The following is a 15,515-nucleotide window of genomic DNA, read 5'->3' as shown; positions in this document are numbered from 1 at the left end:
TTGAGCTTTGTTCAGTTTTCTTTAAGGCACATCTCAGTTTTAAAATACTGCCACTGATCTGATTCAGAATGTGATATATCATCTGCCTTTAATCCACCTGCAGTTTGCCAGCAAAAACAGTAATTGCTCTTGAAAGATGAAAGGAATATGATGTGAAATTTGCATGTGTACGAATTTCATTTTCAACAAACATTTGGAAGTCAACACTAACAATTGTGTGTTGCAAGATGATTGTCAAACCGTCAAAATGAAGAATGACACCCCATGCATTGTGAACATGCATCCCATGTGTTGTGTTCAGGGGTGGTGGTGATATAGAGAAATGGTGGTGCATTTATAAGATGTTTTGTTAATGTTTATAATTTGTATCTAAATTGAAAGTTCAGGTTTCCCCACTTTTTAAAGAGTATACAGAGCTTGTCAATTTGTTTTTTTCTTCTATCAAATCATTGAAAACTCATCTATTATAGGCTTGTAAAATTGAGAAGAGACAATGCTGTCTGTTTTTCCAACCACAGGGCACACAAGAGTCTTGTTTATTCATATCGCAGCAAGTCATATGAAAATTGATGTAACCATGATAAAAGACTCAGTGATAAGCATGCAAAGTTTCCTGAAGTTTCTCAGCAAACATGTACCTTTTACAGACACTGAGTCTACAAACATACTGGAAGGGAGACAACTCAACCATAATTGACTGCAGATTTTTCAAACAGCCATGGTTATTACTCAAAGTCTAGATAACCAACACAAGGATGGACCTGTTTGATACAATTGCAAAATTCCATTCAAATGATTTCAGCCAACTTTTGAGGAAATATGAAACTCTTGGAAGGAAGATTAGGGGTAAAAACATGGTTTCCTTTTTTTTTTTTTTTTAAAAAATTGACTTAATTTCAAATATTTTCCATACTCCAGAGATGTTTTAACGTTGTAGTTGAATGATAGTCAGTGAATTATTCAACATGATTCACTTGATGTGAAACTAAACTTTAAAGCACTATTGTTCATAGCATTGTTTATTAGCAAAGTTATCAGTTGATAAATAGGACTAGGGGGTAGAGCAGATACATAGATAAATAGGACTAGGCTCAGACAACAGCCACACACACAGAGTATATAAAGGGCTGCACAGCTAATGCAGAATGGTCTGATGAGTTCACTTAGAACGAAACCGGTCACCCCCTGCTACTAAAACAAGTGCCTATCCCACTCCGATGGGGCCCACCGTCAGTTTCACAAAGTTATCAGTTGGTTTTCACGCAGATATGTGAGTACTCTCAAGTGCTGTAGATGCTAATAGTACTACTGCTTGTACACAATGTAATAATTATACACAAAACTCCAGTCAGAAACCATTCAGTAGGACCACCAAAACTAATTTTAGTTTGTCATAACTGTAGTTCCTTCTTTATATGCACTTCAGCTAAAATAAACACTGACTTCTACACAAACAAGAACTCATTACACAGTATCTGTTGGTTCCTCATGAAATAATTTACCATAATCAATGAAATAATAATAATACACTATTAATAAATTAGTCACAATTATACAAACTTGAAGCGGGCAATTTGAGCTCATATTTGGAAATTTCAGGTGGTGTGTCTGCTGACTTTGAAATATCGGCACAGAGACTTTATAAAATTGTTGTATATAGTTGTGAAATATCGGCACAGAGACTTTATATAATTGTTGTATATAGTTGTACAATTATCCTGTCTTTGAAACAAACCAGCTAACGAGTCGGATCAATGAATGACATTTACTTCATTAAATATCCGAGACAGAGTTACAAACTCATACAAATCAGGGATCCCGAAGAAGGGAGTCTTTTTACTCCACAGTGTTGAAGAAATTTGACCAACGGCTCAGTAAACATCTAGGAATCTGGGGGAAAGGGAAAGATTCGGGCAAACCTCATGTATCACTCCTCAGGATCTTTTGGAGGGACCTATCTGTCTCTCAATCCACAGAGCATGATACAGCTTTGCAAAATGATTTTTTCAACTTATCAAGCTTTGACAGCCCATGACTAGACTAATGTTTAGTCTCTGAATATATATAATTTTGATATTAACAAATTAACACATATAAATTGAAAAGGAGTCCCAAAGAGACCGGAGATTGAGGAAAGCTAGACTTGCTTAATTTAAGACTTCAGCATTGCTGAGAGGGATTGGAAATAGTGGAAATAATGTGAGACAGACAAGCCCATAACTTTTAATGTGACAATATAACAAGATTAGTCTCTTGACAAACAAGATATTGCAAAATTCTGCAGAGGCCATACAATTTCTGATCTCTGAGCTTTGATCCAAACCACAGACCTCCTGATCTGTGGATGAACACCTTGTCCACATGACTAATCTTGATTAGTGATTAAATAAACTACTTTTAGGGAAGGGTGCCAGAAAGCACTAGGGGGTAGAGCAGATACATAGATAAATAGGACTAGGCTCAGACAACAGCCACACACACAGAGTATATAAAGGGCTGCACAGCTAATGCAGAATGGTCTGATGAGTTCACTTAGAACGAAACCGGTCACCCCCTGCTACTAAAACAAGTGCCTATCCCACTCCGATGGGGCCCACCGTCAGTTTCACAAAGTTATCAGTTGGTTTTCACGCAGATATGTGAGTACTCTCAAGTGCTGTAGATGCTAATAGTACTACTGCTTGTACACAATGTAATAATTATACACAAAACTCCAGTCAGAAACCATTCAGTAGGACCACCAAAACTAATTTTAGTTTGTCATAACTGTAGTTCCTTCTTTATATGCACTTCAGCTAAAATAAACACTGACTTCTACACAAACAAGAACTCATTACACAGTATCTGTTGGTTCCTCATGAAATAATTTACCATAATCAATGAAATAATAATAATACACTATTAATAAATTAGTCACAATTATACAAACTTGAAGCGGGCAATTTGAGCTCATATTTGGAAATTTCAGGTGGTGTGTCTGCTGACTTTGAAATATCGGCACAGAGACTTTATAAAATTGTTGTATATAGTTGTGAAATATCGGCACAGAGACTTTATATAATTGTTGTATATAGTTGTACAATTATCCTGTCTTTGAAACAAACCAGCTAACGAGTCGGATCAATGAATGACATTTACTTCATTAAATATCCGAGACAGAGTTACAAACTCATACAAATCAGGGATCCCGAAGAAGGGAGTCTTTTTACTCCACAGTGTTGAAGAAATTTGACCAACGGCTCAGTAAACATCTAGGAATCTGGGGGAAAGGGAAAGATTCGGGCAAACCTCATGTATCACTCCTCAGGATCTTTTGGAGGGACCTATCTGTCTCTCAATCCACAGAGCATGATACAGCTTTGCAAAATGATTTTTTCAACTTATCAAGCTTTGACAGCCCATGACTAGACTAATGTTTAGTCTCTGAATATATATAATTTTGATATTAACAAATTAACACATATAAATTGAAAAGGAGTCCCAAAGAGACCGGAGATTGAGGAAAGCTAGACTTGCTTAATTTAAGACTTCAGCATTGCTGAGAGGGATTGGAAATAGTGAAAATAATGTGAGACAGACAAGCCCATAACTTTTAATGTGACAATATAACAAGATTAGTCTCTTGACAAACAAGATATTGCAAAATTCTGCAGAGGCCATACAATTTCTGATCTCTGAGCTTTGATCCAAACCACAGACCTCCTGATCTGTGGATGAACACCTTGTCCACATGACTAATCTTGATTAGTGATTAAATAAACTACTTTTAGGGAAGGGTGCCAGAAAGCACGTGGCTAGTAAAATTCCAGTTGGGTCAGTAAATCTCCGCAGTCAATGGTCCAAATGGCTGGCGAATTTTCACTTTTATAATCTTTTACATAGTTACTACATTACAATTTCGAGAGTTAAATATTTTGTTGGCTCGCAACTTTGACGTATAACTAGTCCACCTGCCTAGCAAAATTTGGAACTATTTCGCACATTGTTCCAGGGTTATGACTTGTCATTAGACAAATGAAATATAATGAAAATATGTATATAGGAGTCATAAAATTTATTGAATTAGTGCAATCACTTAATCCAAGGATGGACATCTTGTTGGCATGACCAAAGAGTTATCCTTTGCCAGTGATTACTCATTCAGCAGAGTTCATTTCATACACTGGAAGTACCCCTACCATTCTGATAATTAATACAACAGGAAAGACCAGAAATGAGTTTCCACAAGTGGGGAAGCGAACCCGGGTGTTAATTACTTGGTCACCCCACTGACCCTCTAAAAATTCAGATTTACAGGGAATGCAACGTGTGAAATATTTTTGTGCAAATCAAATCTGTCATGTGCCTTCCAGCTAACTCTGTGCCCAAGATGCTATCAGCTGTTTATTCTCCATGGATAAGTCGTATTATCCCCCATCCACTGTGAGGCGAACAGTCATGCCTAAGACAAAATCTCTCACCTGGGAAGACATTGTAAGTACATTTGTTCAGTGCAGGACTTAAGCTCTAGAAAACGTCAAGAGTTACATAATAGTCACCTATCAACTATTTATCTGATTCTTAATCTCCGTCCTTAACTTTGAATTGTCAAGCGTAAAATTGTCTTCTCAATGAAATGTCTATCCTAGTGAGTGAGTGAGTGAGTTTAGTTTTACGCCGCACTCAGCAATATTCCAGCTATATGGTGGCGATCTGTAAATAATCGAGTCTGGACCAGACAATCCAGTGATCAACAACAATGAGCATCGATCTGCGCAATTGGGAACCGATGACATGCGTCAACCAAGTCAGCGAGCCTGACCACCCGATCCCGTTAGTCGCCTCTTACGACAAGCTGAGTCGCCTTTTTTGGCAAGCATGGGTTGCTGAAGGCCTATTCTACCCCGGGACCTTCACGGGTATCTATCCTAGTACAATGTCTTTCCGTGTCATGATCCATTGCAAAAGGATGTCTTGAGTGTGTCTTTCCTGAGTGATGTTTTGGAACTAAACATGGGACATAGGGGTCAGCATTCTATAGAAAACTGCTTTATGTCTGGTACACGTACAGAATACCGGATACCTACCAGTAATATTTAGTGTAATGTCATCCTGAGCCGAATGCTTACCCTAAACCTAACCCTACACCTTAACCCTCACAAAAGTAAAATCGCTTGCTTTCAAAGATGGCGGAAAGTATCCAGTATTCTGTCGCCTTACCTTATTTCTTAACTGAAACCGGGCTGTGGCAGGAGTCAAACCATTGTTTGTTTGTACTCCATTTAGTATGCAGACACCAATTTGCTTAAAGGTCACATGCAACGTAAAACACAACGTTGCAGATTCTGGTACCTTTCGGTGTGCACTTACCGAAACAAATCATAAAAAATGCCAATTCAACCTATAAAGTTGAAAAAAAACGTGATGAAAAAAAAGCCCGCAAAATCGGAGTTCAAACGTTTCACTAAATTCCCCCCCAGCGCTGGGGGGAAAACTGGTTTCAACAGCTGCGCTGCGCTGCGTCCATAACGCATGCGCAGTGAATAGGCTCGCGGAGCTTGAAACAACATGCATGCCCAGCGTCTGAGGGTGTGAGCAGTAGTCTAGTCTTGGTTGTGTACACAAACAAGTAAATAATCTACTTGTTACGTAAAAACAACTTGTTGATTGTGGTAAGCAGTCTCTGTCACAGAGAAAGCTCAGTGTCTGGTTTATGGACACCCACCTGCCTGTCTGCTAAAGACAACATGCAATACACAGCTTCAATCACTGACCACGTGCAATTTAAACTTAACACCTATCAGACTATATGACATAAAGAAAATATGTTGATTTATGACTCGTGCACCCGAGTCCCGTGTCTGCCACATTATGTAATTAGGCACGTGTGATACACATGACATGTTTTTATGTCTGTGGGTTGTAAACATACTACATTCATTTTTTTTTTCGGATGACTGTATCTGACGGAAACTGGTGCAAACTCTTGTCAGTTTTAAGTCCTGCTTGAATGACAGATTCCAGCCACCCAGTAGTTTACCATCTTTACAGACATGATTTTTGATTGGATCGAACGCAAATTCAGAGAACAGATATTTTCCAAACCCAACATCTCTATATACATTCTTCATGGATAACGACTTCTTTTAGTGTATATAATTTTGTTTGACAACAGTATCTGAATCCATATTGAAACGACGCATCAAGTACACAAAAAGAAGTTGTTATCCATAAAGATTCTTACTTTCTTGTGACTGGCTATACTTCTAAAATGCCAATCAAACAGATCATCTTTCTGTACACACAATGAACCCTCGGCATATCAGCAAATGAAACAGCCAATCGGAAGCTGTCGTTACACTTGAGTGCATATCCACCCGCTATGACTGGGTTCGGTCTCCCGAGGGCTTCGTTTCGGGGGAAGTAAGCCCACGTACAAAATATTGCACTTTTGAATCACGATTGTACACTTATAATTGTGTTTATTTGTTTTTTTAAAAGCAGCAATGTATATTATATGTCATGAATAAGTGATAAATGTGTTTTAATTATGTTTCATTTTTTGGTTGCATGTGACCTTTAAAAATGGCAGGATATAAGCATATCTGCAATTTTGTAGCAAGGCCATTCTTATTTACAAGAGGAAGTAATGTTCAACTTTGTTTTTGAGATACAGAATTTTCATGTCATATGCTTGTGTGAGTTATTCACTCATCTGTACCAAGATTTGTATTGTATCAAAGGAAATGCCCTGAATATGAATAAAATTATGAACTGTCATATGACATGATATGACTAGCAAATAACGTCATGCAGTCATCATTATGGCATCATGGTGCCTCTACATGGATAATATTGTATATGGCTGAACAGATTTGATAAACTATGACACATCATTTTTTCATCACAGAAGTCAATTGTTGAATGGGATCTTCCTGCTGAATGACGTCTGACAAAACTTGGAACTGTAATGAATATGCATTAAACAGAATTCCCTGTGTCTGTATTTCTAACATGTCGTTTGACGATGTACTGCTCACTTGAATTGCATAGAAACGAAACGAAAGTCGCAAATGCAATTATGAAGCTACAAATGATATTGAAGTCATTTTGAAAAAAAAGAATTATCGTATTTCTAAAATAACTTTTCGAAGCACATGATTTAAATTGACTATTCCAACCATACATCAAATGTTTGACGCTAATGAAGGCAGTACACAATTTACAGTTCCATGAATTGACCACACACGCACATATGACTTCGCGGTAAAACACACCTGCTATGTTGAGGAGAACGTGCTTGTCACCTTTCATATGAAAACGACATCAGCGTTGGGCCCTCTGTTGTGAATTTCTGTTATTCCCCCCTTGTCCATTTATGAACCGGGGGGACGATGTCGGGGAAGTCCATTTGAATGCTACAATACACCTCTGGGAAATGTAAAATAAACACTGTACCCTACTTCTCCAAGTTCCTGGTTAACTAGACTGACAAGGTATTTCTCGACTAGTTTGAAAGGGACATAACTCTAAACCATTTCAGGTACTGACGAGATTTCTATTTTTAGAATAGATTTGTAGGGTGTAGGTTGGCTCTACTTGCGTTCATTGTGACTCAGCTTTTCGATCACTGGATTGTTCAGTTCCGTAGGAGCATTTGAGCCAGGTATTCTGATGAATTTAGTGGTGTAACGGCAATAGTAGGTCTAATTATGAAAAAAAACAACCAACCAACCAACAAGTAAATAAATAGAAGGCGCCTCAGTTCGCTGTATACTGGCGGGTTCGAATCACAGAACGCTCTGGGAGCTTCTTGGTTTGCCGGCAGTCCCCGATCGAGCTCACGGGATTTCTCAAACTAGTAGATGTTTAGTGGAGTCCTGCATCACCTTTTACTCTGTCATACACAAGCAAATAGATTCAAGAAAGAGCACGCAAGTCTAGAAAATGCGGCAAGTCCAGATTTCCACATCCTAAAGATCTGAATGAAGAAAGTCTCATGGTTCCTATTCATTACATTATATATTTCTTAACTGTGACGTTTTTTTCTGTAGAATATGTCCATTGCAGACTAGTTGTTAGGCAACTAACTGGAGAACAAAGAGACCCCACCTTATTCTGGGAGTTGGGAGATTATCAATTTGATTCACTTGCGGGGTTGGGTGGGGTCAGCAAATGTAACCATTCTAATATTAACAAGTTATGTCAGTGGGATATGTGCACATTTTTAAAATTTAGGGTACCGCCCACGTTACATATATTCGCATTTGTGTATCTCTCTATCAAAATCAACGTATACAAGATACTACTATATAACATGTTCCCCTTTCCACTGTTGCTAGATTAATACAATGTAATGCACACGAGAAAGCGAGCAGCTGTGTGGTGACGGAATGTGTCTGTGATTCAGACAGACATACAGAACAAGAGACACATATAGAGAGTGCGTGAGTGCGTGCGTGCGTGCGTGCATGCGTAGGGTGCGCACCCTCCTCCTTTGAGTTGAATATTTATCAACTTATCAGTGAAACTCTTTTGAAAACGGAGTGAAAATGAATTGCGCAACCCTTACCAATATCCCAAAGCTGCCAAAGCTGCCTGAGATATTTCTGGAAAGCTGCCCAAGAGAGCGAGTTTCAGCAACGTTCCCGCCATATCACAGACCGTCATAAACGGGCTTCACGCGTCCTCGCGTGACCAGCCAACTAACCTCAAGACCAGTCCCACTGTTCAGAGTCGCTAAACCCATCTTGCACTCCTCCTTGTGTTACATGTGAAACTTCTGATCCTATCATTGATATCTATTTCTTTTCGACAAAGTTACGGTATAATCCGAATATCGCTGACTACAGCATTACACAATATCCGCTTACTGTGTTCCCCTTTGCGCCGAGTGAGTGAGTTTAGTTTTACGCCGCACTCAGCAATATTCCAGCTGTATGGCGGCAGTCTGTAAATAATCCAGTCTGGACTAGACAATCCAGTGATCAACAACATGAGCATCGACCTGTGCAATTGGGAACCGATGACATGTGTCAACAAAGTCAGCGAGCATGACCACCCGATCCTGTTAGTTGCCTCTTACAACAAGCATAGTCGTCTTTTATGGCAAGCATGGGTTGCTGAAGGTCTATTCTACCCCAAGACATTAACGGGTGTCCTTACAGCCAATGAAATCTGCCCTATATAGAAGACGCTATATAATATATACAGTTACATCACTTTTCATACCCATGATGGCGATCAATTACGTTACATTCCCATGTGAATCCTAAATGCACTAGTGTAGAGTACACAAACCTATGCACTTGAAAAATAACCCACGAATCCGTTGGTATATGACCAGATGGTGGCCACACGAATACGTTGGTATATGACCATGTGGTGGTCACCTATGTGCAGGTACAGCAAAGTGCAGTAAACTATAACTATTTGTCCCAGTCCACCCAGCCACAACAAAACTCGTGCACCTAGTGGCAGCAAGAGTTGTATACTCCCCAGGGAGTTGAGATTGATAATACGATGTGACGTTGAGACTGACATCCAATGACCGAGGGGATATACCAGCACCTTAAGCAAGCACTAGATGCTTGGATATGTGCGCTATGTAAATATCCTGTAATGTGATAATACTATCCACATATATACTCTGAAAGACTGAGCACGGAAGACATCGCGAAGTGTTCCTTTACTATCGATACATGATGTACAACGTCGGCTGGGTGGTTGGTTAAACTTCGCAATGGACCCGTGAATCGGTACACTGGGGACATACAAACAAAACATGCATTCATAATATTTTCAAATATTTACTCTCTACCTCATACGGATACACACGCTTCACATCCGTACTCTGCCCTTCACTTGCTGGATGTCGGTGAGAGACTCACAGAGCATATCCCGTAACGTAAGTCGCAGTTGTGATAAAGAAGTTATTTATTCATGAAGTTGTCATTTCGCGTACTGTGCGCTACCGGGATGAGTCTCAAATGGCTCGAAAAGTGTATTTTCTTAAGGTTGATGTGAGGAATATAAACACTCGAATACTGACCAAAGCGGTGTAAAATCGTAATCAGGCGTTTGTTTCAGCACGCGTGTAATACTACACAAGTGAGAGACTTACTAGTCGAAACGCAGTACCAAGCAGCTGTGGCTCTATCGGTAGGGCTGATAAACGTGCAGTTCCTCGTTGGTTTATTGAAAAGATGGATTTACGTACGGGATCAGACATTGTCTACACTTCTTTCCAAACTGTCCTGTATTTGAGAGCATGGAATGCTGCCCAATAAGATTCTTAGAATCAGCTAAATGAATGAAAGCAAATGCGACTCGAAAACATGCGTTATCATTCCTTATCATTAAGTAAAGAAAGTACGCATCCCGTATTTTTTCACTCGCCAGAAACTAGGAAAGACATGAATAAGTCACAATACTAAAGAGCCACATTTGCCAAACTTCAGACGAACAACAGGTAGAGTCACTGTCGACACTTTATTCAAATTCACGTAGCCTAATCCCGTCTGAAAGAGTTCCAAAGAGTACACAAGAAAACAATAAATAGTAAAATCCCAAGTAACACCAAAATTCTAATCATCAGTACGTTTTAGATGTATTTGAAGCATAAATTTAAAGTGATTCAGACTTAACAATGTGGAAAACAATTTCATCACTGTGTCGGGACACCTGCCTTACATGTTTTGCATATGCGTTGTAACGATACCTCATTAATAAGACGAAACGAAATTAATTCCTAATTTTGTACGTACCAGAACGTAATCGGGTTTCCAGCAATTCTTCCTAGCTGCATGATCTCATGTACATTTTCCTTTATGAAATCTATCCAACTGATCACACTGTTGTTTTGTACAGTGTACTAAGATTGAGCTAGTGCGCTTGTACCGCCAGGCGGATATATGATCCGAGCTGCGTAGTTTAGGCTTTTGTGAGATGGAGGTGTGGCGTCCTCGGATACCCATTGTACTAAATCTATTCGTACATAACATGCTCACCAATCGAGGTATGTTTTGGCGTTTGAATCATTTAAGACAAACTGAAATGTTAACAAGGCAATATTTAAAAAAATCTTTTTTACATGTTTATTTTTTGAAAACCCCCGTCTGTTGTATGACTGAAAGTGAAATATGTGAATAGTTCCTTTGCGAAAGTCCATTGCGGGTATTTACGCCTTGATATTATTGCTGGACTTGCGTTTTAAATGAAAAGGAAGATATTATCTTGGGAGTAATGGCCAATATGTGTGGATGGCTACGGGGGTGAGAAGGAGCAGCAGCAGCGAGCGAGAGCATGGTATTAATGCATAATCACCTTTCCGCTGTGACAAGCAGACGAGGTGAGCGTAGCGAGCGATGAGTTCCACCTACTGTGAAGCAGGCTGGAATTACGATTTTTTGGTTTCTGCTGTGAAAGCGGACAACCAGCAGCATAGCGATTGATAGCTTCTCACCCCAAGCAGGCCATACACACTATGACGTTTTAATTCAGCAAAGTGAATAAAGGTACAATGAATATCAATGTTAATACTTCTAGATTTAATGTACACCCAATCAAATAACGGAAATAAGTGAGCACGGGAAGGGAGGGAGGGTTAATATGGTAGTGAGCGACGGTAAGTAGTGTTCGGCGGAGACGCGAGAAGTGAAGCACCGTTATCTGTCGCGTGTTGTGATGACGTAACAACTGATGACGTCATGATTTGACGTAATGTTTGCAGCTGCGCGAGCCAAGGTAATATTTATAAACAAAGGCACGTGGTATAGCCACGCCATCAATAACACAATTTAGCGGTTAACGCTAAATGCTATTATAATGTAGGTATGTATATTACGTACACTGCCTTTTCTTGTGTCAGTGTTGTCAGGGAGGCATAAAAACAGATGCACTTACTCACCTGAAGAAAGGGCCTCGTGTCATTGAGAGGATTGAAGACTTTTTAAAAAATATAAATATTTTGAGATGATCTCCTACTTGAAGCGCTTCACAGTACAATATATCTAGATATGTAGAAGCATTTCAAGTCGGAGGTCGTCTCAACATTTTTATATTTTTCTAAAAAAATATTTAATCCTCGCAATGACACGAGGGCCTGGCAGCGATACCATATTTACGAAATAGTTTGTAGAAGCGCTAGTAAAATCTCATCCACGTGATGGGGTGACTCGTGTATTTGTACATCCTGGTGGACTCGCGAAGATCCGGGTTAGAATTGGGTCGTTAGCAAACATGCTTATGGTGAGATTCGACAAATTCGATTCGATTCGATTATTTCGCTGATATGGTTGATATATGACAATATAATCCCAAATGCGTGGACCAATGCTCATGAAGTCAGTCACTGGATTGTCTGACCCAGACTTGATTATTTACAGACCGCTGTTTTCTAGCAGGAATATTGCAAGTCCGGCGTTAAGCATGGAATTAAACAATCAAAAACAGGCTGCGGGTACCATGTATTACATACTATCAATGCATAGCTGACTTCTCGCTGGCATGTTCCAGGTTTAATCATCCCATACTGATTCCTCTGCTCACAAGACGAAAAGTGTAGTCTTTCCTCAGGGACACATGTTCACATGAATCATCACGTTGGGGTGAGTTCCTGTAAACAGGCTGTAGGTGTCAAGTTATTTTTTATGAATATCGTGTTTACATGTGATACAAATCAAGTGTACACGGACCAGTTCCAGTGTCAACTGAAATGAGATAGTTTACTCCGCAACAATATTTCTCTATCTGAATACTGGTATCTGACAATCCCTTCATTGGCGTGTCCACGGAGATATACCGTCAGCTCCCGTAGCCCCTGTATCCTCGCCATACGTCAACAAATACATGATAAAATACACAAAACAAAACCGAAGCACAACATGAACAATGTTAAAAGAAACACACACAAAAGAAAGAAAAAAAGGAAATGACCAGTCACTTCCTCTCCCAACCCTCATGTAAGTGAATGAATGAATGAATGAATGAATGAATACTGAAACACAACACACACAACAAACGAAAAAAGAGAAAACAAGAACAAAAACAACATCTAACTAACAACTCCTAACCCGAGACAAAAGCCAAAATATAAAAACAAAAAAAGTACAAAACATATCTAAACATTCACTAGCTAATATTAAGAGCATGTCTGTAAAAAGCGTCCTACTACAAAATCATTATGTAGCGCCATACATTATACACGCATCTCATCAATGCAGAGACAAAAGTACATTACCACCTCCTCATTAACAAAGAATGTCAAGGAGAATGTTATACGGGTGTACGGAAAATCCAAATGAGGCAATATATATTTAATGTATTTTACTCTTGTATTCAGACTTACCTGATAACACACGATACATACCTGTGAACCGTGTCATCAAAGGTATCATTAACGTCCTGTTGAAGGATATCATTAAGTCGTCACACCTGTACAACACTTCTACTATTCCGAAGTCAAGTATCGTGCAAACAAGACCGTTACCTGAGTATCTGCTGTTTATAACTCAATGTAAACGTGATGTTGGCTCTCTTGTTCGAATAACGTCGCTAAATGTTTCTTCACGAAGTGTAGGTTAGTGCCATTATAGGGGAATCCCAGATTATTGACCTATTTTTATCTGAGCGCTGATTGGAAGATCACTATGTCGTCAATAATGACGACGACTTTCGATTGCAACATAAGTAGACAAGTAACACGATACCGAAATTATGAATATTTTCGCTAGACTTCCGTGAAGCACATATACAGGCTCTGGGAATGTTAATGTTTATGTTTGGGTACCATATTCATGAAGATGTTTTTCTCAGATATGATGGCACATTTCGTCCAGAGTACCTAAGAAAATTACTTTTTTCGCCGTTCACGCTATTTTGAAGCAACTGAAGTTTTAGTTCTGAACAAGCGACACCAGGATCTTCATCATCCCCGCTTTTAATCAAGTATCGTTTGAGGGTCGGGAATTAAATCATATGGATTGTCCTGACTATACACACTAAGGGGGTGGTGGGATAGCTAGTGGTTAAGGTGTTCGCTCGTCACGCCGAAGACGTTCGAGTCCCCACATTTGTACGATGTGAGGTATTGCTTAGGGCGGCGTAAAACTATACTCACTCTCTGACTGACTATAACATGCTAAGACGGATTACAAATTTAGATTGGTCTTCATCGTCCTGTGCTGGTCGACCCGTCGGAAGTGGAGACTAAATAGATGGGATGTTTAAGATTTATGTGCATATATCATACATATCCTGAAATTGTATAATGCTATTTGCAGATTTACAACTGTCCAAAATGCACTTACAATAACGACAGATGTTATTGTTACCCATGCAGTCTCTAGATCAGTGTGTACACGACTTTCATTCTCAGCTCCCCGAGGAGTACACAACCCGAGCAGCTAGCCAGTTGCTAGGAGGTAAACTGTGACGGGACACCGGGTGTCGCACATGCAAGGGTTACATCTCCACCACCGACCATTGTATTTCACGTATCTTTAACTTTTTTATTATATTTTGAGAGTATTAACCTAATTATTGTATTTCCTTTATGTACAATGTGTTCAAAATGTATTTAGTGTTTCATAGATCAATGTTGGTCGGACGCTTTTATGAAGTGTGTGACATTTTGATAAACCTTTTTTCTTCTTGCATGGTCCAGACTCGATTATTTGAAGACCGCCGCCATATAGCTGGAATATTGCTGCCTGCGGCGTAAAACTAAACTCACTCCTAAAACAGATTATGCCCATGGATTACAGCTACCGGATTTCCTGAGAATAAACGGGTGGTGCTATTGTTGCGTTCACAATGTAGCTTCCATATCGTTATTAAAAATCTAAATAAGACAGTATGACAGTGTGACTGTATATACGCCCTGATGTCAGGTTTGTGCGTTACAAGTCCCAGTACTGGCGGGTAGAAGTGAACCGATTTGCGCTGGCTGTTAATAAAATGCCAAACTAGACACGATGCGTGGCAAATATTGGTTTGTTACTTTAATTGCAAGTTTTAACAACAACTGCATCCCCGACAATGGCCTAAAGAATTTGTTAATCATCTAGATTGTGTCTTCTTTATCTCTGTCTCATTAGGTTTTTTAAAGAACTCGCCTCATTCAGCTTATATTTTGTTTTTCTCAGCGGAATCACCAACGGGTATGCATTATGAATGTGATGTAAATATGCACTAAAAGACAGTGTTATCCAAACATTGCGTGCTTTGTCAGTTGCAAATACAACCAATACAACGGCCAACCAATACTATCAATTTCAATGTACACGCAACTACGAGCAATTGAATACCGGTTGCTCCTTCAAAGTTGGTAATTTCCATTTGTTAATTGACATCTGCCAGTTTAATGGTTAAAGGCGATTAGATGCCGTTACTTAATAAGACGTAATATAGTCCCGAGGGATTTAATTGCAGATTATGATAAATATTGCGACGAAATACAGAGCTAACGATACAGTTGTTGTCTGAAACATAATTGATCAATGAATTTATTTATCTAAAAGATTAAGAGTTAATCT

At 39.2% G+C, this 15,515-nt stretch overlaps 1 protein-coding gene across 1 annotated transcript in view; it reads right to left on the bottom strand.

The window, feature by feature from the left end:
* The window catches only part of LOC137261471 (TNF receptor-associated factor 6-like), a 44,060-nt gene extending 36,579 nt beyond the window's left edge, over positions 1 to 7,481 (bottom strand). The window contains exon 1 of the mRNA XM_067799223.1: positions 7,257 to 7,481. The gene's annotated coding sequence lies outside the window, so the exon portion shown is untranslated. The remainder of the gene's footprint in view (positions 1 to 7,256) is intronic.
* Positions 7,482 to 15,515: the final 8,034 nt, after the last annotated feature.

Source organism: Haliotis asinina, chromosome 14, assembly GCF_037392515.1.
Source record: "Haliotis asinina isolate JCU_RB_2024 chromosome 14, JCU_Hal_asi_v2, whole genome shotgun sequence".
Lineage (NCBI taxonomy): Eukaryota > Metazoa > Mollusca > Gastropoda > Lepetellida > Haliotidae > Haliotis > Haliotis asinina.
The sequence above is the reverse complement of the archived record's forward strand: the minus strand, read 5'-3'. Positions and strand labels throughout refer to the sequence as shown.